Raw genomic sequence first — 25625 nt, 5'->3', positions numbered from 1 at the left:
CAGACACATTATAATGCATCCCCATCTTTCTTATAAAAATATTTGACAGAAAAAGCTATTAACAAATTTTATCAAAGGAAAAATCCTATTGATAAGAAAGAAAGAAAGAAAGAAAGAAAGAAAGAAAGAAAGAAAGAAAGATAGGCAATTGTCCATTACAGTTTAAATACATTTCTGTAATGTCAAACAACATTGGTTTGTTCTGTAGCCTTTAATATATTTTTAAAAGGTTTTGAATATTTTATTACTATGTAAAGTAATATGATTTTTAGCAATCTGTAATGTTTATATTGCTTGTATATTCCATAGATTTAATCACAATACCATATAATCTCACCTTCACAGGTATAGCTATACCAGAACAGTTCACCAGAGAAGCTGTCAAGTATTTTATAGATATATTGCTTACCTGTCACTAGACGTCTGAGATCTCTTATTACTGGAGCCCTGCAAACTTTGAGACATGAGGTTGCAGTTCATTTTTCAACATCAAAATGGTAAGTAAGCATTCTTACTAACCTGACACCTGAGAATAGTAAAGTCTGACTACTGGAAAAAATCAGTTTCTACTTACTTGTCAAACAAGAGCAGTGTGACATTTATTTCTGAGAGTCTAGAAATGTGTAAGGCATAGTAGCAATTATTTCATTTAAGATTAAGTTATTGAAGCATTATGATAACCTATCATCTAAGCAGAAAAAAATATATTCTTCTGGGCCAATTAATTGGCATTTTAATACAGTTTTAACTAGCTCTTAAAAGTTGGCATAGGCACACAGTTGTTAGCATGGCTGCCCCACAGATCCAGTATCCTGTGTTCAAATTCCATGCCCAATTGTTGTCTGAGTGTGGCCATTCTCCCATTGTCTGTGTGCGTTTTTCTCCTGATACATTTCCAAACACACCCATGTTATGTTAATTGGTGATTCTAGATTGACCTCATATTGGTGTGTAAATGAGTGAACTCTGTGATAGACTAGGCGCCCCATCCAGGGCTGGTTCCTCTCTTGCACCCAATGCATATGGGATAGGCTCTGGCACCCCTCTTATCCAGAATTGTGAATGTTATGTTACATATAATGAAAACGTTTTACACAGTTCCTGTGACCTACTTTGAAATTATCCTGTGGATTAACATTTAAATTTTTATTTGATTTAAGCAAGTAATTAATAAGCAAGCACTTTCAGTATGCATATTGATGGTTTGAGATGTGTTTATTGATTCCTCAAGTATCATTGGAGTAATTACAACCATATTTCCTCATTATCTTTTCACCATTTGTATGCTATGAGATGGACAGTTATGATGAATAACATTACATTTGTAGAGTTAAACTTGCCTCTTTTAAATCAGGCAATTATATATATTGAATAATTACAAAAAAGAAAATTTAAACCGAGTGGGTAAGCTGCATTTTCACTTCCACTTAGCTTTTTGATTTTTTGCAAGATGAATGAGTTAATAAACAAAAAGTGAGCTTTCCCATAAATTCAGCATCTGTAATATTTGTCACCTTCAGATTTACTTGGTTGAGAACAGCATCCTTTGTGTGAAATCACAAGAGAGAATCAGTAGACCTGAGACAACATGATTTCTAGCTGTGATTAATAAAGTGTTGTTGTTTAAAAAGGAAGCATCATTAAGTAGTTGCTCTTTGGAAAGGAAATGGGTAAATTCTTAAGTAAAATGTCATGTTCTTGTATGTTAATGAATTTTATTTTCAACAAATGAAAGTAAGATTTATATATAGCAAGCCTTTAGAGAAGTGTACCATATTACCAAAATCTACAAGTAATATATGTAAAATGGAGTCCAAATAAAATATGTAATGCTATTGATCAGATTTTTTTTGTATTTTGCACTTCTAACATTTTCACAAATGTCTTATTGTTGATTGTGATAAATACAAGAGTCCAAATGAAATATTGGGGTGCCAGCCAGATCACCCCATGTTCTTGTGGCAATACGAAGAACCAAAACAATAATCATACAATGGAACAATAAAGAACAGAAAGTTATTCTCAACCATTGGCTGCAGTTATAAAGCATTAGAGAGTGGACAGACTTCAGGGTTAGAGCTTTGTCAAGAGGGTGGCTCATTTCCCAAATGGGAAACCTCCTTTCAGGAGCACCCCACTTTTATAGCTCGTGGACCGGAAGGGTAGTTTCAGTTTCTGTAGGTGTTAAGAGAGACAGAAGAATCAGCAACCATGCCCCCTGGTGTCCAGAGGTGGTAGTGCTTACCTCTGACAAGCCCAGAAGGTGACCTTCTAAGGTGCATGTATGACAATCTTAAAATATTTTTCAGTTTGGCATTCCATCCCGTCTTTTTCCCTTCTTTTTTCTTCTCTGTGCTATGTAAAAGGAACTACTCAGGCTGTAAGAGACTTAAACTGGGCTGGAATGTAGTCACTTAGCAGTTTGAGTGATGACGTGAAAAGCATTAGGAGAGCTTGAAGCAGAGGTCATATCATATGGTAAGCATCATGATGTCAAATCACTTAATGCTAAAATTTTGTTTGTAGCTTACTTTGTGGATTTCTTTTAAAAAGCATACAATAGTTAATGGAACTTCATAAAGACATATAAAAAATAAGTCTAGACTCTGTCCAATGGTTAATATAATAATTCATTACATTTATATAGCACTTTTTTCAGTACTCAAAGCGCTATCCACACAGGGAGGAACCGGAAAGCAAACCCACAATCTTCCACAGTCTCCTTACTGTAAAGCGGCAGCACTACCACTGCGCCACCTGTGAGGACAATATGATTAATTATGTCTAAATGTTTGTGACTAAGGGTCCAATACTAAAAGATCATCAGTACTTGCACCATTATATTGTTATAGAATGATTACAATCAAGTAATTAAGTTTGTAAACAATATGCAATTAATTTTGATGCATGTGATAAAGCCCACATTATGGATGTCAATCTGAAAAGGTAAGGGAAACGGCACAGAAACAGTAGCACTGCTTTGACACTGGGTGTCACCCGTTTGCAAAACCATGTGAGAAACTGCTATGAAAATATGCATGGCTTTGTGCCAAGTTTAGTTTTTATACATCACAAAGTGAATTTAGAAACATTTGTGCACATACACACCATTTATACATGAAGTCCCTGGTGAGGCAGCTTTCTATTCTTACGCAACTAAAATTTGGAATAATTTCCCAGTAGAAATACACCAGGCTAAATCTGTGGAACATTTCAAAAAACGTCTAAAAACTAATTTTTTTAATGTGGCTTTCCAGTAATTAAACCATTACATAATTATCTGATGATAAGATTTGCTCTTTGATGTAGAAATAAGTACCCAACATTAATACATTGCTTTCTTTGTTTTTTTTTTTTCTATGTCTATGCACCACCCACACCTGCTCAAAGTGCTCTTTTCTACAGTCAGCTGTGGTACTGGAGGAAATGAGGAGGACCTGGAAACCTTTATTAATGACTGTGCTAACTGTATCAACTGTGCCCAGTGGAGGGTGGGCATCCAACTGGCCTAGGTCATTCTGACTTCAATGATGCAGAAACTGATCATTATCAGACTTAATTTAATTAGTTTGCTCCTGTATTCTGACCATTGCCCACCAGAGGTTTATTTTTCTCCTCCTGAACTACTCTTAAGAGTTTTTTGTTTTCCTCTCCTCCGTGGTCAAGTAATCATATTCTGGAATCAAGAACTCCATCTTGAACTACATTCTAAACCTACACAAACTATAGACTGGTTTATTTGCTTTTGTAACATTTCATTAGATTTATTAACATCAAACTGTCTCTACTTAATGTGTTGCCACATACACGGGCCTAAGTCAAATGCACATATATACGGTATATACATGTAAATTAGATCTGGTTATTCTCTTGCCATCCTTATGTATAAGGTGTTAAATTAGAAAACAATATGAACCTATTTCTGATAAGAGTGAAAGTTTGTTTTGCACTTCAGTGCTTAATTTTTTTTTAATAATGCCCAGGTTTTATGTTTAGTGCACTTACATCTATTAGAAATTGTTGTGATATTAATTAATGATAATATCCATATGACTATGGTATATCTTTATTGTTTTTGTTGATTAATCTATGGAAAGCACCTTGAGTTGCATGTAAATGTATGATAAAGTGATATATAAATAAAGTTATTATTATGTTGAAGACTTTCAGGTGGATGTAATATTCTCTTTTAACACTAGAATCCCTGAAAAACGTTGTAATGATGGGCCACCTTAAATTCCTTTGCACCTCTTCATCAGTGTCTTTGTTTTGCAAATGTGTCAATCATCACAAGCAGCAAGCAGCCTGCTATCTCATTCCACACCGACGGCACTGAAGTTCTCCCAGTTGCATTGAGGTGTGAGGTGCCTTGACTTGTATAGGGTAAATGAAATATCATTATTTGGAATACATACATTTCATTTGTGTTCCGTGTCTACAATGATCTGGGTAAATGTTGGATGACAGGAAATGCGAGGCAAGAAATGTTGAACACATAACTAAAAGAGAAACTTTTTCCATGTTATAGTATTAATGACGTGAAGTGTATAATGTATGAAGACTGTGAAGAGAAGACAGTGCAGTGTGCTGATTGACAAATTTGCAAAACAAAGACGCTGATGAAGAGGTGCGATGGAATTTAAGGTGGCCCGTCATACGACTTTTTTCATAGGCTTCATGGATTCCAATGTTAAATGTTGCATTACTCTTAACTATGGTTCATGATTAAAAGAGAAACAATATGTGGCACCTAGCTAGCAACATCTTATACCAAATATTTGTAATGTCATAATACCTGATGTTGTCTGAGCATGTTTGCATGCTGTTATTTGCCATGTTTTAATGTTATATATTCCTTATTTTATTTTCTCTTGAGTGTTAGAAGTTAGGTAATCCCTTTCCACTTGATTGTCCTGGTAAGGGCCGTGGTGACAACAAACTAAGGCAGACAGACCACACATGATTAACTAGCTTGGCAGAATTCCTAACCACTCCTTGCCCAGCTGAGGTAATATAACCTCTCTAGGGTACACTGGATCTTCTTCCCATGATACACCAACCCTGGACAGTGCTTGGGTGCATCTTTGCAAGCCAAAATGTTTTTAATCAATTCTACTTGATGCACATGTCCTCTCATATTGCTGATCCAATCACCTTGCCACTTCAGATTAACTTGGCAACATATATAGGAACCTCATTTGTACCAATTGCACCTGCATAGCAAATGTGGAAGTGTAAAAATGTTACTGTTACCAATTTCAGAGTTAGAGTGTTTTGATTATAGTGCTGAAAATCAAAAATATATCACCAGTCAGTATGAAAAATTAGTTGACTAGAGTCACAAATCTTGGAGTTAAACATTTATCACTGTTAATTCCACATCCGTGATTTTTCACGCTGGTCTAAGACGTTTCTGGAACCCCATTTTCTCTTTCAGTTGCCCAACAAGGTTTACCAAGTAAACTAACTTTAATTTTGTGATTATTACACTAGTCACTTCAGAGTTTAAATTAGCTATGCATAACTGTAATACTATTCAGCTGAAGATCTTTAATGAATGAATATATAACACAGTCTTTCTGAACTGACGTCGCTAATGAAAACTGGAAAGCATTTCAATTACACCAATAATTTAATTATGTAAGTTAATTAGTTAGTTAAAGATTGGAACCTATTCAAATATGTTCAATTTAATAACTTTATAACATTACGTGCATAGTTCACATGCATTTTACTGTCGTTAAGGTGAGGTTTTCTTAGGAATGACAGGCATTATTAACATTACTTACTGGTGGTACAGAAACCATGTTACAGTTTTGGGAAAAGAGTATTACTTAGCTAAGTGTCCCTAAAGTTAAAGTTAACTGCTTGTATACAGCAGTTCTAAAATGTATATTACGGTAAAGTCGTAATGAAAGGGCTGACAACTTTTAAAAATAGATTTCTTCATGCCATTAGGAAATTTCTTGAACAATTTCTCACTGTCACTGGACTTCGCTTTGCTGCAGCTGCCAGTCGAGGAATGCCAGGTACAACTAATTCAATTTTTTTTTGTCATACTAACTAATTCAGTGCTTAAATTAACTATGCATTACTGTAGTTTTACTTAATTGAAGATCTTAAATTAATGAATTTATCACAAGTTTTTGACTGAGAGCATTAAAATTAGCTGACATACATAGCATTTAAGATTTTATAATGCTCTTAATTGAACATAACTGTCTTGTTTTTTATGTAGTTAGTTAGTTTAAAAGCATGCTTTGCGTTTGTGTTTTTTTTACCCTTTAGTTGATAAGGAGTATTTTACTTAAAAGATCAGGAGGTGAGATTGTACTTAAGGAATATGATGAAACTGTAACAAACCGCACAAAGTGACAAACGGTCAGCATCCTTGAAGCCAATATAACTGAGGCTGAGGGTTAGTATTTAGTAATGCAGCACTATCTATCTAACACTATGTGACACCCGTGCACTGGCACCTCTGCACACACTTGGGTTTTGAGCGTATGTAATGTAACCGAACAGATCAGTGGTGTATTTTGGAGATACAGAACCAAAAATATTCCAAAGAAAACAAATCTTTATAAAAGTGCCAGTAAGAAACAAAAATTCTATTGTCATGCACTTCAAAATAATTGCAGTCCTCTGTAATACTAATTGAATATATACAACAATAAACAAAAATGACTGAAGGTGAATCTGTATAGTATTTACATGGCTCTAAAATAAAGATGATGGAAAAAAAAGAAATAGCGAAAACACACGATTAGACAAGTTCTATTCTTCCTCCTCCTCCCATGACAAAAATCAAGAGGACAGAAAAAACAGTCATCAAAATTAAAGTGAACAAAATGGAACAAAACACAAGAAAAGCAGTGGAAAAAAAAGTAACTCTATATACAGGAATGCTCAAAAGGATCACTCTGTTACAATCGCTCAGCTACCTTCTCTCTCCAACGCCAGATGGTCAAAAAATGACCTTTGTAGAGATACTTCTCAGTTTTATCTGCCAAGCCGAACTACATGGCTAGTCATTAACTCCGGCCCGACACTAACCTGTCAGTAATGCCGCTTGTGATGTTCCACCCCCTATAGCCTCGATCTAAGAAGAAGTCTCCCTATATTTTGAGTGTCTTGTTTGCATACTCTTAAGTGCACGTGCCTCCAACTTCAGGTAGCTTTTTGCTTCCTCTTCCCTGGGGAGTTTTTTTTAATCATAATGCTACTCTACATGGCGGTTTACATGCCTCCATTTTCAGCCGGTTACCCTGCCACGACTCCTGCGGTCACATGGATGTTCTTCCCCAGTATGGCATGAAGCAACGCCGGGATGTTGGTGTATTAACGTGAATGACAAGCCTCCTCACTCACTGCCAACAACATTTTCACCCGTGGCGTGCCTTGATACCACCACCACAGCCGTATTCTCCCAAAGCATTATCACCTTCCCTGCAGGTAAGTGTTCTCTTTTTATAACTGACCTATACAAAGATCAAACTGCTCTAGTTAGTTATTAGTCTCATAAAGTACTGTGATACAGCCTATCACACACTAAACACATGTAGATTGATCATTCAGTGAACTTGAATGGATTAGTTTATTTTTTGTTAGTGTTTAAGGGAATGCAGGTCAGCATTTTTTAGTATTTCACTTCTGGCTTTGCTCAGCACACCTTATTTAATACTGTTTGTTAGTGAAGCTTATGGCTATTCTGGGGGCGGCATGGTGGCGCAGTGGGTAGCGCTGCTGCCTCGCAGTTGGGGGACCTGGGTTCGCTTCCGGGGTCCCGCCTGCGTGGAGTTTGCATGTTCTCCCCGTGTCTGCGTGGGTTTCCTCCCACAGTCCAAAGACATGCAGGTTAGATGGATTGGCGATTCTAAATTGGCCCTAGTGTGTGCTTGGTGTGTGGGTGTGTTTGTGTGTGTCCTGCAGTGGGTTGGCACCCTGCCCGGGATTGGTTCCTGCCTTGTGCCCTGTGTTGGCTGGGATTGGCTCCAGCAGACCCCCGTGACCCTGTGTTCGGATTCAGCGGGTTGGAAAATGGATGGATGGCTATTCTGTTTTTGTTTTAGTAATTTATTTCTGTTTTTTTGTAGAATAATCCCTCATTGATCCCTTTTGCCTCTTTCCATAGGTGTTTGGAGCATCACTACTAAAAACTATTCAGCGAAAGACGGGTCCTGGTATGCAGTTGCAGCCTTCAAAGTCATGATTTCATTGGTGGCCCAGTGCTTCTATGAACAGTGAGCAATATGAACAACCAACTACAAGAAAGAGTCTGTGAAGAAGCAATATCTTTAATGAGCCACACAAGTGATAGAAAGATAATTCAGAAAAAGATGCAAGAGACATTCCAGTACAGACAGCATTTGCTCCATAATCCTGAAATTGCAATCACTGTTCTGTCTGTTTTCCCAAGATTGTTAAACACTAAAGGGCTCGTAAGTACACAATGAATGGCATGCAGTGCTGAATGACAACACGCAAAGTTAAATGATCTACTTTGTCTTGGGTTGCATAAAGGATTAATTTTTCTTACACTGTGTTTGCTTTAGATATTACATAATTTTAGCACACTATTTGGTACTGAAGAGGCTGTCAAGCTATTGGAGAAATGGCCCATATCATTTAAAACATAGGTCATCAAGGAAGCTGAGACTCTGGAACCTACACCTCCTATAAAGCATCTGTTAAACTTTGCCAGGGGCCAGGATATGTACAACCCCAATTCCAATGAAGTTGGGACGTTGTGTAAAACGTAAATAAAAACAGAATACAATGATTTGCAAATCCTTTTCAACCTATATTCAATTGCAGGCATCAAATTCAAAATGAGTGAAGATTTGCAAAACAACAATAAAGTTTATCAGTTTGAACATTCGATATCTTGTCTTTGTCATGTATTCAATTGAATATAGGTTGAAAAGGATTTGCAAATCATTGTATTCTCTTTTTATTTACGTTTTACACAACATCCCAACTTCATTGGAATTGGGGTTGTAGAATGACACACCAGGTTATTAAAAATAAAAAATCAACCACATTGTTAAATCTTCAACATTTTGACCAATTATAATCAATCATATTGTTGTTTTCAAGGTGGAATGGTGATATGTCATCAGTTCTGCTCATACTACACATCCTGTCACCCCAGCCTACTGGACATCAGGAAATGACAAAAATTAGTGAACGTAATGCCATGAATCATCTCATAATGTTCCACAGAATAAGAAGCAGTTGACGAGTCATTAATCAATTTCATGTGTTAGCCACTAGCACTGTGACATAGCTACTACTTCTGTTTGTGTCTTTTTTTTCCAGTCCTGGAGAAGCTTGGAGGAACATCTTCAGAAGGAGAGATGCAAACAGCCATACCTGCTTGCTTACAGAAAGACAAAACAGGACATAAGCAGCTTCTACATCACTCTGGACAAAAAACTGATCCCACTTCAGGGAAACACCTCTTTGGCTGCCTTTGATGAACTCTTCAAGGTTCATTTTGTTTTTGGTTTCCACTATGATGAAGCAATGAGTAGCATGTGCACCTTTGTGAAAACAGCCATATTTAAGATTGATGTTGGCACTAGCAAAGAAAGCCCAATGGTGAAGCATTTGAGAGAGGAATGCATGGGGCAGTACATTCATTAGTTTGCCATCTTATGCTATTGCATGGTTTGTATCCTGGAAAGCAGTGCAGTTGTGCACAAGATGGATGTTCCTTACAATTCAAAACTTTTTTAGGTTTTAAGAACCATTTAACAAATATTCATAAAAATGTAGTGTAATGGTGCAGTCTTGCCAAGATCTCTACCAGCATTTAGTGTTCTGAGTGACACCTCACAGGCTAGTACATCTGGGACGCCTCAACATGGTTTTGTTGAATCTGAAATTGCCTAGATATCCAAAGACCAGTCAACAGAAATGTGTGCCACCGTTATTGCTAAATTGTAAGGCTATGGTGTAGCGAACACTGTAATATTGTCAGTTGTTGAAACCATGGAAGAGTGCATAAATGAAGTTCACACAAGCCTTAAGAACAAAGTACTCAGAGTAGTACCTTGTGACAATCCCAGCAAAAGCTCAGTAGAAAAGGTTTTTGAAAATCTGCATATGTTTAAATATTTGCATCTGCAAATGTTTAAATACAGAGAGCAAATTGTGGAAATATTTTAGTGAAAAATGGGGCATTGTTGAACCCACAGAAGTGCAACTTGGTGCTAGATATGAATCTAGGAGAAATTCAGGATCTGGGCTATATGAACAAGTACCAGTTAATGCATTTTTGTGCTATTTGTAAAGACTTTAGACTTCATTTTCAGCAACGAAGGTGTGTGCAGCCATCTTCAGTCAACACATACAATTGACTATTATGAAAATATTTGTGATGACAAGGAGCTACAAACACCATTGATTTCCCAAAACAAGAATGCTGTGCAAATCCAATTGTATTACGATGAGTTTGAGACAGGTAACTGTTTAGGGTTCAAGCAGGGCATTCATAAACTTGGATGGTTGTACTTCACACTCTGTAATCTCCTACCTAAGCTGAATTCACCACTTTGTAATATTCATCTTACCTCCTTGTTGCATGCCCAAGATTGTAAGAAGTATGGTACTGACAGAATACTTAGTCTATTAGTGGAAGATGGGAAAATTTTGGAAGAAAAAGGAATGGATGTGCCATTTGTGGAGAAACCCTTTTATAGTACAATTGCCCAAATCAATGGTGATAATATGGGGATACATGGTATTTTGTGGTTTGTTGAATCTTTTAGTTCTAATTAGTTTAGGATCAACTCAGACAGTGTTCAGTGAAAGTGATCTACAAGTAAAATTACATACCAGAGAGCTGCATGAAGGACACTGCAGAAGTCTTTCAGAGAATCCAGAACTTCTTTTTATGGTGTAAAATGTAATAGCATTTTCAATACACTGACCTATTTCAATGTGTCCTGCAATTTTGCATTTGACCTTATGCATGACATTTTGGATGGAGTTGGGCAGTATGAGGTTAATTTACTTTTTGAGTATTTGAACAAGAATTTTATTTCTAGAGAATGCCTGTGATTCTATGGATATTGTTATGACTACTGGGACAAAAAGAGTCGACCAACCAAAATAAATCTTAAGCAAGCTGGAAATGGTATTGGGCTCAATGCTTTTCAGACTTTGTGCTTTATTAGAAAAATTCCCCTAATATGCTGTGATATTTTCCCAGAAGGGAATGAACAGTAGAATTTACTGCTGCTCCTGAGAAACATCTGTTACATAGTTTTCCCTCCTCATATAACAGAGGGGATGACTGTGTATTTAATGCACCTCATTGCAGAGCATTATATGTTGTGCATTCAGATATACCCTGAAATTAATATGATTCCAGAACTTCACTTCATGGTTCACTATCCTAAGTGTGTATGTGGTGCCCCGTGTTTGATCAATGAGATACGAAGTAAAGTGCAGGTTTTTCAAGATGAGCATTAAAAATTTCAAGAATTCAACAAAATCAATTGCAAAAAAAGCATCAGATGGTCTTAGCCTATTACTTGGACTCACTAGACATCAAAGGCATTGAGTCTGGGCCCATTAAAAACTCAAAAGATAGATGATCTTGACCATAGGGAATTGATTTCTGAGTATTTTCAGCTTGATGATGCAACTGAATTAAGATGTACAACTTGGGTCAGATGTGAAGGGGTTGAATTTAGGACTGGTATTGGTGTTTACACAGACGTTGTAGATGAGTTGTCACAGTTTAGTACAATTCTTGACATAATTTTGGCATAAGAGTTTTTCTTTGTTGTATTCAAGCTAGGAGCTGCTTTTATTGAACATGTCCATGCATTTAATGTTATGGAGAAAGGTGCTGATTTGGCAGTTGTCAGCCAGAAGGAATTAAAGTTCTATAAGCCTTTTGATCTTCAGATGTCATTTGCTTGTGACAATCTATCATATATTGTTACTGATTGCTGCATTTTGTGACATGTTACATTTACAAGTACTTTCAAGGGTCATGATTAATAATGCCACTTTGACTTTTTTTGCAAGCTAGTTTATTTAATAATTGCATTTGCAATGCATTTCCTACCACTAAGCAACTAGAACCCTTTTGGACTTTATAGGCAACATAGATGTGGCAGTTGTCAATTGTTCAATCCAAGGTTATAATAAAAAGTCACCAATGTAATGTTGCCGGTGTGTTTCATTATTAAAATAAATCATTGTGCATTTCACATGCGTTGATATTTAAAATGCATTAACATCCAAAAATATACAGAATGAGCACTAATCAAATAGTGCTGACCACTAAATATTTGTAATTTTTTACATCTGTAATTGTGTTGTTGCAGTGACTTAAAACTCCAATATGGTGTTAAAAATGGTCAGATGAGTTTTAAATGTCAACACTTAAAAGAGTTTTTCACACAACACCATAATGGTGTTATTTAACTCAACACTTTATAAAGTGTTAAATTTACACTTTACTTGTGGTTTCAATATATATACTTTCGACATGTTACATTTTACACTGCCAGTGTTAAATTTTCTATTTTAAATTTGCAGTGTGAGATCTCCTTTTGGTCACTTCATAGATTATGTCACTGTAAGTGAGGGCAGAAATGTAGAATGGCAAGTACACCAAAATCTTCATCCATGAATTTACTTTCCATTTTGCCGACATGTGTTCTTTGGCAATCTTAAATTATCCTCAGCTTTCACTTATGTACAAAACCCCTAAGTCCTCTCCACTTGAGGTAGTTGTACTTTTCCATGACTTTAGGTTTGGAGTTGCTTACTTGCATCACATTGAACTGCACTAGTATGTGCCAGAGACCACTGTTTTATAAAGTCAAGATGACAACATAATCCTCAAACAGTATGGGTGCATGCCTAAGGTCTTTACATCTTGTTTCTTTTTTATCTTGTCTTCTTAGAGGGTCAAGGCTGAAAGGCTGTCAAAAATTGGGCCTGTTAAAGCCAACTAAGGCATTCCTTATGTAATTTTGGGCTATACAAGAAATAAATTGTTGTTCAAATGTATTACTCTCTAATCGTGAGCTGCATCTTTGATATCCTATCTGTGAAAATCACAAACAGGAGATGTGACTAGTTGCGCCATTTTTTAAAACTGACTTTACAGAACAATGTGAACATTCTCCTAGTTTACAAAACATGTGTAGATAGGATTATCCAACTCCCACAACTCCTAATGTATCTGTGCAAAGACAAGAACCTGGTCCAGTATTGCCCTGAGGGGGCAGAACAGACATTGATCATTGTTGATCTGAGATTTGACTGTCACCTAGAGTATCAATTTTAGCACCAGATTTAGACTTTCCCAGAGAAGCTGAGGAATAGGATACATCAATAACTAAAAGCAAAAAAAGAGACCATTACCCCAGTCTGCCAAATCCTGAGGCACTGTCCCCAACTTCAATCCAATACTAAAGAGATGTGTTAACTGTGACACTCCGAGATTTTATACACACCTGCGGCCTTATTAAAATGAAGTTTTCCAGTGACTTTTGTGTGTTCAGCTATAGTTATTGAAACCAGCCCTGGAAGACAATGATAAGCATATTTAAGAGGTCCTCAAAAGTGTTCCCTCCACTTAATGAAAATTACCTCCAGTTGAGGTCAATGTTATCCTATCCTTGCTGAGGACCACATGTCATGATTTCTTTTCCTGAATAGCCGTATGGTTTTGTAAAATCTCTTTGAGGTCTTTCTGAAAGACAACATCCATGCCTTTACAAAACTATTCAGCCAGCTTTTCTAGTACCAATTCCTTGAGCTTATCTGCTTAGCACTTGAGAAATGAGACTGTGCACAAAGTGCACAACTGGTTTTGAGGAGTTTAAAGAGTAGAAGGGGCAGTCAGCATTAGGGTCTGGATGATCTAGCGGGAACAGAGAAGAAAAGTATTTATTGTTGCGGCCTTGATAGAACAAAGGTGAAGGGGGAAGATTCACCAAGTAAGTGTTTTTTGGAATGACCTCTACAAACTACAGTGATCCCTCGCTATATCACACTTCAACTTTCACGGCTTCACTCTATTGTGATTTTTTCTCATACACACTTACCTCACTACGCATGCGCTTTCTGAGAACTTTTATCTAAGCCCCACGATGGCTCCTAAACGTGCTGCTTTTTCTAAGCCTTCTGACAATGAAACTAAGTGCCGGAGGAAGATGCTTACCATCCAGGAGAAGGTGAAACTCTTGGATATGATCAAAGATGGCAATACCTTACAACAGCATCCTCACGCATATGAAAAGACAGCGCCAGCAACTGCCTATCAAGATGTTCTTTAGCCGCACACCCAGACACCCACTGCCTACTCCTAGTACTCCTTCAGTGGAAGAAGACAATGACACACCTGCTGAAGATACTGCACCACCTGAAGACTCTCCTACTGAGCTCGTGCCTTCATAGGTTAGTGGTTGTGTGTAAGAACTGTGTGTGTGTGTAATTAAATGTATACTACAATAATAATATGATATTTGTAATGTCTAATATGTCTTATTTTCTCTTATTTTGTCTAATATATTGGGTAATACGAGTGTAATGGTGACTAAAGGGTGTTATTTCATGTCTAGAGGGCTCTAATAATGTTAAAAAATGTATTTATAAGGTCGTAAACAGGTTTTCTATATTTTAACTGCGAAAATATTCGATTTATAAATAAAGAATCCTACTTCGCGAAAATTCATTTATCACGGTAGAGTCTGGAACGGATTACCTTGATAAACGAGAGTTCACTGTATTTGGTTTTAGAGTGGTTCAGGGCTGGATTGATACCTGTGTGGATTAGTTTTTGTTACATTTTAATCTTACCTTGGATATTCTATTTGTTGTGTTCTTTATGTGTTTGTGGTGTGCCACTTACTATTTCTTGAATATATAGGAAAGTCCTACACACTCATAAAATATGAATTTAGCAAGGAATAATAAACTTTTTTTCACCACTGTTGTAGTGGTTGGTGTTCCTCATTTAAACACTAGTGCTTGGTTCCATCAACTACAAGATGCCCAGGGTTTGGTACGTGCTGGGGCTGTGGGAATCAGAGATCACAAAAGGTCAAAGGGGAAGATGGAAGTTATCCCAGCAAGCATTTTATAAACAAGTAAATTAAGAAAAAAGCTGATAGGGTGTTGCAAAAACAGATAAAGATAATAAATTGGTTACAAAACTTCAATTGATCATTTTATCTAAAATAACACAGTTCAAACTGTTCTGTCTCTCCAATAACCAGGAGAAATAGTTTTAATTAAGTATCAGCTAACAGATGGAAAACGATTTCTTACTGACCTTAAAACAGTCATCAGTTTCTTGTAGCAGACTGAGCTTTCCTACAAGAAAGATGAATTTAGGCATTTATGTTTTTCAGCTAGAACATTGTAATTTTTATATTGGCTGTCTTTGAGTACAACCTTGTAACTGAACGAAGAAACAGCATGTTGGTAAACACTATAGGGTACATACTGTGATTATATATTTTATATTTGCCTATATTACTACTGTATATTATTTTCTGTTACCAGAAAAGGACAAGATACAATTACTCTAATGCGTTGCTCAGTGGTATTTTCCTAGAAATGTGGATGTAATAAGGTAACTCACAAGTGAAATACTGTGTTTGCAAATAGCCTAAGATGTCTTTGTTTTGAGATGCTGAGATGACTAATGATACTGGTCGATATACGCCTCCCATTGGGGTTCAAGTTCAGGGGGGGTAATAGTTAGTTCTAAATAATAGCCGACTCCTAGTGAGAGAGAGCCTAAATAGGACCCCCTGTGGATAGCTATTTTGTTTTTCTTATGCTATTTATTTCTGAAGTGCATATATCCCTTTCAAATATGACAAGCAATCCCTTGAGTACTTGCTAAAATATTGTTTTCTTTAGTTCTCTAATAAGAGTATACTGTTTTCTTTTCTGTGCCAATACTTGGTATTGTGCCACACTCCTAGTCTACTTCTGTGTTATGAACGTAGAAATTAAATAGTTAAATGAAGATATTTTTAAACATATCTTTTATTGTAAACTATTAAATTAATATCACTATTGTTGAATATCACTTGGTCAGTATTGGTGCAAATTAAACTCAGATATTTTGGAGAATGTATTAATATCAGAAAAATAATGTCAATGTAAACTGGACACTGGCATCTATTTTTTTCTCTTAATAATAAAAAAAATATTTGGAAATCATAATTAAAATGTTATAGTTTTTATTTCAGAGATTAAAAGTAATTTTTAATACCATTAACCTTGTCTACAGATGTAAAACTGAAAAATATTTAGAATAACATGAATCAGATTGAAAGCTGAAAATAAATCATCAATATATAAGCGTGTATTTGCTAGTTAAAATCTTTAAATATTTTAAAAGAATCATATGTTGTAAGGTGCAACAATGAGGAACATGTCTTTAGATTTTTTGGTTGTGTGCTGTGTACAGAAAATAAAATACTGCTTCAAAGGAGCCATTTATGGCAATATGAAGTGTGATAGGAGGGGTCTTTTTGATTGCCACACATACAAAAGGAGGCAAAAATGACCTCAAAATTGTGCATATATTAGACAAAGTACATTTGAGGGAAGACTGATCCCAGGTGGAAGTCAAAGTACAAATAAAAATACAGTAAAACAAAGCTTTACTAACACAAGTGACACCCGTGTCTATCTTGAGCTCTGATTTGTTCACTTACCAAACATTCTCATTCCACATCTCATTCTTATTATCGTTTTTAATACCCAGGTCCTAGTTTCTATTTCTTCTAGTATGTTTTCACCAGCTCTCTTTCTGGCACTCCACACTCTTAACCTGCATCAGTAAACCCAATACTAATATCACTTCTGGGGTTAAGGTTGACTCTTTTCGATTCATGGACACCAGAGTACTCCCTTTAATAGCCCCCTGTGTTCCTAAACCTCCTAAAGGCTACTGTTCTCCACAAATACCCCTTCACATATGTATAGAAGGCTTTAGAAGGGAAGCATATCTTGATAAGTTATTTTTTGGGTCAAAATGTTTTCTTGAAGGCTGGCAGTGTTATGATGTCTGGCATTCACTGCTTGGACGTGCCATGAATACCAAATTACTGCCAGGTTTTCTGTGAGAGGTTTGCATGCTTCCTGCTTGGCCACAGATCAATCTTTTTTGGGATTCTAATCTTAGCTGTGGCAATTTTAGGGCACACAACAAAAATAAAGAGTATAATGCTTGCTAATGGTATCTGAGTTCACATACATTTTCCTCTAGAAGTCTCATGCAGTACCCATCCTGCCCTGTGATTTTCTACCGGTGCCCCAGCCCCTGTCTTGCTGTCTGAGCACCCTGACAGTATAGAATTACTAATCAAATATTGTATGAACTTTCTGAATTAATATAAAAGTATTTTACCCATGTTTAGCTTCCTACTTGCAGCTAATGCATCTGGAATAGTTTCTGGTGTCCTTAAAACATAGAGCAAGAAAAGCAGAGTTAGAAAATGGATAGATGGTGTGACTAATACTGATCATTATGGGGTACTTACAATTATTTAAGTAAGAGTGTTTCTGTATAACTTACATAAACCATTTCCTATAATCATACATTTCATTTTCTTAGAAGACACTATTAGTGTGTAAGATGCAAGTGTGTTCCTCTGGTGTTTAATAAGGTGTTTGTCATTTCTATTAATCCCCTGAGCAAACCACAGATCCAGCTTTGACCTAGTGAAGAAGTCTAATTAGAAAAACTCAGCGGTTGCTGTTGTCCAAGGATTTGATACAGTCATATGAAAAATTTTGGGAACTCCTCTTAATTCTTTGGATTTTTGTTTATTATTGGCTGAGCTTTCAATGTAGTAACTTCAATTTAATATTTGACATGCCTTATGGAAACAGTAAGTTTATTGGATTAACAGAAAATATGCAATATGCATCATAACAAAATTAAACAGATGCATAAATTTGGGCACACCAACAGATATTACATCAATACTTAGTTGAGCCTCCTTTTGCAAATGTAACAGCCTCTAGACGCCTCCTATAGCCTTTGATGAGTGATTGGATTCTGGATGGAGGTATTTTTGACCATTCTTCCATACAAAATCTCTCCAGTTCCGTTAAATTTGATGGCTGCCGAGCATGGACAGCCTGCTTCAAATCATCCCATAGATTTTCGATGATATTCAAGTCAGGGGACTGTGACAACCATTCCAGAACATTGTACTTCTCCCTCTGCATGAATGCCTTTGTAGATTTCGAACTGTGTTTTGGGTTATTGTCTTGTTGGAATATCCAACCCCTGCGTAACTACAACTTTATGACTGATGCTTGAACATTATCCTGAAAAATTTGTTGAAATTGGGTTGAATTCATCCGACCCTCGACTTTAACAAGGGCCCCAGTCCCTGAATGAGCCATACAGTAGGTAGCAGGTGTTTTTCTTGGAATGCGGTGTACTTCTTCTGCCATGCAGAGCGCTTTTTGTTATGACCAAATAACTCAATTTTTGTCTCGTCAGTCCAAAGCACTTTGTTCCAAAATGAATCTGGCTTCTCTAAATGAGCATTTGCATACAACAAGCAACTCTGTTTGTGGCGTGGGGCTTCTTTCTCATAACCCTGCCATACAGATGTTCTTTGTGCAAATTGCGCTGAATTGTAGAACGATGTACAGATACACCATCTGCAGCAAGATGTTCTTGCAGGTCTTTGGAGGTGATCTGTGGGTTGTCTGTAACCATTCTCACAATCCTGCGCACATGTCGCTCCTGTATTTTTCTTGGCCTGCCAGACCTGCTGGGTTTAACAGCAACTGTGCCTGTGGCCTTCCATTTCCTGATTACATTCCTTACAGTTGAAACTGACAGTTTAAACCTCTGAGATAGCTTTTTGTAGCATTCCCCTAAACCATGATACTGAATAATCTTTGTTTTCAGATCTTTTGAGAGTTGCTTTGAGGCTCCCATGCTGTCACTCTTCAGAGGAGAGTCAAAGGGAAGCACAAGTTGCTTTGTTTTTCACATTTGATTTAATTTCATACAACTAAATACTGCTTCACTAAAAATCTTTGTTCGGAAAACACCCCAGTACTCAGATGTTCCTAGGAAATGAAAGACATACCACTGTTATCTTTTTTGTTTAAAGTAGAGTAAATTATTATGCAGGTTGAGAGGGGTTCCCAAACTTTTTCATATGACTGTATATATGTCATGTACAGTATAGTGTATGAAAGTCAGCTGCAACGTGCTAATACTCTCCATGAATATGAATAAAGAATTTTTACCTGTATATCAAGTCTCTGCCCATTCTTTTTCTACGACAATTAATTTAATCAACATGATTAACAATTAGGTCACTCCTTAATCCGTACAATGCAGACTTTAGATACAATACATAGTTATGTCATCTGCAGAAATATCTGATGGCACAGTCATAGTTTGGTGTATCAGTAGTGGACAGGAGAATGAATACATGACACTAGTGAAGGACTTTGTTGAATGGTGCAAAGTGAACCTCCTGCAACTCAGCATCAGTAAGACAAAACAGATAATCATAGACTTCAGAAGGGTCAGGCAAAGGAGGTGGTGAGAACTTATTAATACCTCAGGGTGCTTCTGAACAACAGGCTTGAGTGGAGTACCAACACAGATGCTGTATACAAGAATGGTCAGAGTTGTCTTGAGTTCCTGAGAAGGTTTAGTTTGTGGTGCATGCAGGACACTCTTTGATGTTTTCAACCAGTCTTTAGTAGCCAGTTCATTATTCTATGTGGAAGTGTGTTGGGGAAATGGTATTAGTGCAGGTGATACCAACAGACTAAGTTACCTTAATTAGAAAGGCTGGTTCAATCCTGGAAGTCAGACTGGACTCACTGGAGAAAGTGTTAGAATTCAGGAATTGCTTTCTATCCTGGACAGTGACTCTAACACCTGTATGATATTTTGGCTAAACAAAGGAGCACATTTAGTAACAGACTGAGACAATCATAACAACAAAAAACATATATTTCTATAGCACATTGTTATACACATAGCTTATAAAATGTCAAAGAAATATTTACAAGAAAAAAAACAAATTTAATTAGGTAAGAATAATAATGAATAAGTAACAAAAAAATCAATACAGGCTTACATAACATTGTTATAAATTTAGTAGGAAAGTAGCATTGTTGTATATAATATAAAAAAAATCATTTAATCTGGAGAAACAAACTAAATCTGCAGGCATTCTAAGGCCAAAAGACCACCCAGCCCCCACTGGGCATTCTACCTAACATAAATATTCTTAAGTAATTTCTCCATTTTTTTCCAGGTTTTGTCCCACATGATTCAGTGCAGCAGGTCTCGTGGACAGATGAGGCGCCTCCCTTCATTTGAACATCACAGGTGGCCACATGGTGCATCAATCAGGCAGTCATAGTGACAGAAAAAATGGAAAAGAAAACAAAGATTAGTAGATTGCAAATCCATGACGAATATGATAATTCTGCACATGTATAGTGTATTAGGAGTACAACTAAAATGTAGCTACGAAAAAGCCAAATTAAAAAAGTGACTTTTAGAAGTTTTTTAAAATGATTCGCAGTTGTTAGCCTGCCATATCTCTGTTGGTAAACTATTCCAGATATTTGGTGCAAAACAGTAAAAGACCACCTCACCACTTCTTTTATGCTTGGCCCATGGAATAGTGAGCAGACTGCTATTAAAAGATTCAAGGTTATGATTTAGAATCTAGGGAGACGGGCTTTTCAAAATATAGGAATAGCAAAATTATTTAAGGCCTTATATACCATTAGTAGTAGTATTTTAAAGTCAGTTCTAAAGGACATGAGTAATCAGTGTAATGATGCTACGACTGGTGAGATGTGCTCAAATTTTCTTTTTCTGGTTAAGATTCTTGAAGATGTATTCTGAACTATTTGCAACTGACTTATGTCTTTCTTAGGTAAATCATTTAGAAATGCACTAAGTAATCAAGCTGACTAAAAACCATGTATTAATTTCTTAGAATTTTGCAGTGTTATAAGAGGTTGTAAGAGCTAGCCCAGCCACAGACAGACACAACACCGCAATGTCCAAACATACACACATTTATTCCACTATTTACAAAACTATTTACACAACTGCACTCAGTCCTTGGTTCCTTTGGCTATCACAAGGTCTAACGTATTTGGACAACTGTGCAGCTCCAAGGTGCTTTCTGTACACTAGAGCCATTTCCACCCTTCGCCATCAGGTTCAATAATGAGTCACACCTCAACTAAGGAGGTCCTGTTCCTTGTCTGCTGAAGATTATCTAGCAGACATCTTAACAAATAATGACATTATGTGCAATACTGTATACTGTGCCAATAACTGACATCCAACACTGTATAAGTTTTAAGTATGTGCAATTCTAATCACTTTACACTTAGTAAATACATACACTTTATTAATTTACATATAGATAATTGCGTATATATTTGTGCCATTTTCTGTTGTAACCCTGAAATTTCCTTCAAAATTAATAGTTTCTATCTATCTATCTATCTATCTATCTATCTATCTATCTATCTATCTATCTATCTATCTATCTATCTATCTATCTATCTATCTATCTATCTATTCTTCATGTTTATGTTTGTGGAATCACTAAGTACCTTATAAATTTCTGGAAAGTGAACCCTGAAACTGATTATGAAAAAGGTAATTATTTCAAATGTGATAACTTGAGGTCAGTTATCCCATCATAACATATATCACAAACAAATAATGGGACCAGTCATAAAAGGAAATCCATAAAATCAAAAATCTGTATGAAGTGGGTTTCCTTCGGGTGCTCCAGTTTCTTCCCACAGTCCTGCCTTGTGCTTTATGCTAGCTGGGATAGGCTTTGGCAACCCACAACAACCTTGATCTGGATTAGGCAGGTTAGAAAATGATTGACTGACAATTTAAAAAAAAAGTCATTGGCAACCATTTTATCATTAACTAGGAGCTTCTCAAACATAAATTCTACAGAAGACAGAAAAGAGTTTAAAGTCATATCTCATCATCTAAATAATGAATGTACCAAATTGAGTCTTGGTTAGACAGAGAAGAGAATAGGGACTACTGCTCCAGTCTTACAATCCAAAGATATTTCCCTGCCTCGTATATATTATTGAAGTGGTATCTTAACCAAAATATCCATAGAGTGCACAGAGCTGTCAACAGAGGGATCCCATCCACCGCAGTGTCTTCAACAAACAGAAATAGAACTAACTGAACCACATGTTTCCTACACTGCCTCCTCTTACTTCAAGTATGACCTCACCTTCATCCTGATGTGAAATTTGATCATGTTCCATAAATAGTTTTTCTTTTTTAATTTCTGCTTAATTAGAAAGAGAAAAACTATTGGAGACACAAATTTTTAATCCACAAGGTAAATATATAGTATTTTCTTCAGTTTCATTCAGATTTGATATACTGTTATTATATAAGGGACAGAAAAAAGAACAATACACATTTTTATTTAGGAGTTCATAAATGTCAGTGCAGCATTTTATACTGGATTTTATTAAAAGAATATGGAATATTACTTTGAAATCAGTATATTATCCATCCATCCATTATCCAACCTGCTATATCCTAACACAGGGTCACAGGGGTCTGCTGGAGCCAATCCCAGCCACCACAGGGCGCAAGGCAGGAAGCAAACCCCAGGCAGGGGGCTAGCCCACCACAGGGCACACACACACACTAGGGACAATTTAGAATCGCCAATGCACCTAACCTGCATGTCTTTGGACTGTGGGAGGAAACCGGAGTACCCGGAGGAAACCCATGTAGACACGGGGAGAACATGCAAACTCCACGCAGGGAGGACCCGGGGAGCGAACCCGGGTCTCCTAACTGCGAGGCAGCAGTGCTACCCACTGTGTCACCGTGCCGCCCTTCAATATATTATACATTATTAATATACCCTACATTGCAACATAAAAGCAGTAATTGGAGCAAATCATGAACTGGCCCTGGACAGGTTGCCACTCTAACCTCAGGCCATGTACACAAGCCCCCACACACAGATTTGCACAGGGCCAATTTAGATTTCACTAATCTGCTTACCATAGTTATTAATGGAAATATGAAAGGAAAACCTGCGCAGTTTGGAATGCACAGGAAATCACAGGGAGAACATCCAAACTACACAAAGGTAACAATTAGTTTCGACCCAGGAAGCTGGTTTTATGAGGCTGCAGCACTAAAGCACTTCCCCACCATGCTGCTTGCTCTACAGTGCAATATTTTTTCTTTTTACGAAAAGGTACAGGCATCTAAGTAGCAGCACACACAGGTGACCTATATTCACAAGAACAAAATGGCAAATATTCTTGCCTTCAACATATGTAACAAGTGTTTACTTAATATTATCAAATGACTAAAGTCACAATAAATTTTTTAAAATATACTCATGACTTGCATACATTTTCATCACTTCTTTTCTTCCCAGTTCTCCTTTGTGCATTACCTAAACCATTACATTTCTGAAAGATCCTGTCGATAACATTTTTGACATTGTTGAGCAATCCCCACTTACCTTGACTACCTTTTCAGTTCATGCTAGTCACCCACTCTTTGTATCTTTTAAATGTGATCACATATTGAAACATCCTTTCAAGTGTAGTTTTTAGGTCTGCTGCAGCAAATCTTTAAACGAACAAAGATCTTTTAATGTGACATACTGCGGACCACAATCTATTAGATGATTGGTGAAGAAGCTGAAATTCTGAAGAGAAAGGATCAGATGGTACAGAATTGTAAAACAATCTGTACAAGCCAAGCTAGGGAATGCAGTAATACAGGACTGGAAATATGAGTTAATGTCAGAAACTTCTAAACATTATATAGATCTTCTAGGCATGAATGCTGTATTAAAACACAAAATAACATGTCACAAAAGGTAAGTCTGAAAACTAAGACAAAATGCAATATTTATACAGAAACATACAAATATTCATATTTTAGTATGAATGAATATCAAATGAAGAATCCCAAAACCCAGATTTTAACTGAATAATGATTTTAAGGTCAGCCAGCTGCACAGCCTCGCTGCAGGCACTCTGCAATGCACCACAGCATAGACAAATGTCAACATCCTGGCAGAACATCATCTTTACTGTTGTCCCATGCACTCCAAGGTTCGACTCTATTGCAAGGAGGGATAACCTGATTAAAACTGCAGTAAAACCAAATGCTAGAGAAGGGAAAGAAAACAGGAAAGACTTAGAAACAGCCAATGAAAAGAGATGCTTCAGATATTAAAAATGCATATGAATAGTCTTTTCAGTATCTCTTACAGAATATAAATGTTTACTGCAATGAAGAATCTTTAAAATGCTGAGACTGAAGGGGCCTCTGTTGTATTTGTAAACAGACCATTTCAGAGTTTTGAAGTCCTGTGTCCTACAGCATGTTCATGTACCCTAGGAATTTAAGCAGTAATGCATGTTGTAATTGCAATGTCTGCTCTGAAGTACGGACTTTAATAAGTTCTGTAAAGTAAGGTAGGGCTATTTACAACTCAAAGAGAGGAGTAAAATTGGTTTTAAGTGTATCTTAAAGCCATTATAGTGATTTTAAACACTGGAGTTATATACTCTACTGTAGTTATGCTTCTTACTTCTTCTTACAGCCCCTGCTTTCATGTATGGAATTAAGTGAAGGTGTAGCAAGTGAATAATTTATACAGCCTCAAATTAAGGTATAAAGCTGTCATTGTTGCTTGATACATATAGGTAAAAGCCTTAACTGTGCCCTAAATGTAAAATGGACAATGTAATGACTGAAAGGTAAAATCACCATCAAGGATAACACCTGAATTTGAGGTGGATTCAAACAATTATGATTCAATTGCCTTTATACAAAAAAAAAAAGTAGCTACATTTTCAGTCTTCAATAGTTCACCTTGCTACACCAGTTATTGATAATATAATTCAATAATTACCATGCACTTTTATGGATAAACACAACTAAGTGTCCATTCACATACAAACAATACCAGTTTGTGAGTTACATCTCCTAAAGGCAACTGTATGATTTAAAATGAAAGATTCTACCTATACTGTGTATTTTGGTTTTGTGAGCTGCATAATGAATGATGAGAGGTATGTTAGTTGGGGAAAGTATAAAAGGTCTTTAGAGAGAACATAAATACAACTGAAAAAGATTAAAGTGATAAAAACAAATAAAACTGCAGAAAAACACTTTCAATGTGTTCCCAAAGGTAATTTACAATGTACATTGTAGATGTATAACTTTATGATACAATAATAATAAAATGCAATTAGTTGTTAAAACAAAACTCACACACATATGCAATTACACATATGAATGCATTGCAATTATATTTTATTATTAAATATTAAAATATCAGCATTCAGTGAAATGAAGTACCAATGAGCAGTTATATAGATTGAATTGTTTTGTGGCATGCAGGCCATATATTGTTGGTTTATTTAATTTTTTTGTAAACTTAAAAGTGAATGACTGTTAAAGTTAAAAGAAATTAACTAGCATGCTATTTCTTTTGATCGCAATTCATGAAGTTTTCAGTTTATCTTGTGAAAACTTGAAGATTAAGCTTCATTAGATTTTTTTCCCACATGCC

The sequence above is a fragment of the Erpetoichthys calabaricus genome, chromosome 7 (genome assembly GCF_900747795.2).
Source record: "Erpetoichthys calabaricus chromosome 7, fErpCal1.3, whole genome shotgun sequence".
NCBI classification, from domain to species: domain Eukaryota; kingdom Metazoa; phylum Chordata; class Cladistia; order Polypteriformes; family Polypteridae; genus Erpetoichthys; species Erpetoichthys calabaricus.
Note: the sequence above shows the minus strand (reverse complement) of the source record.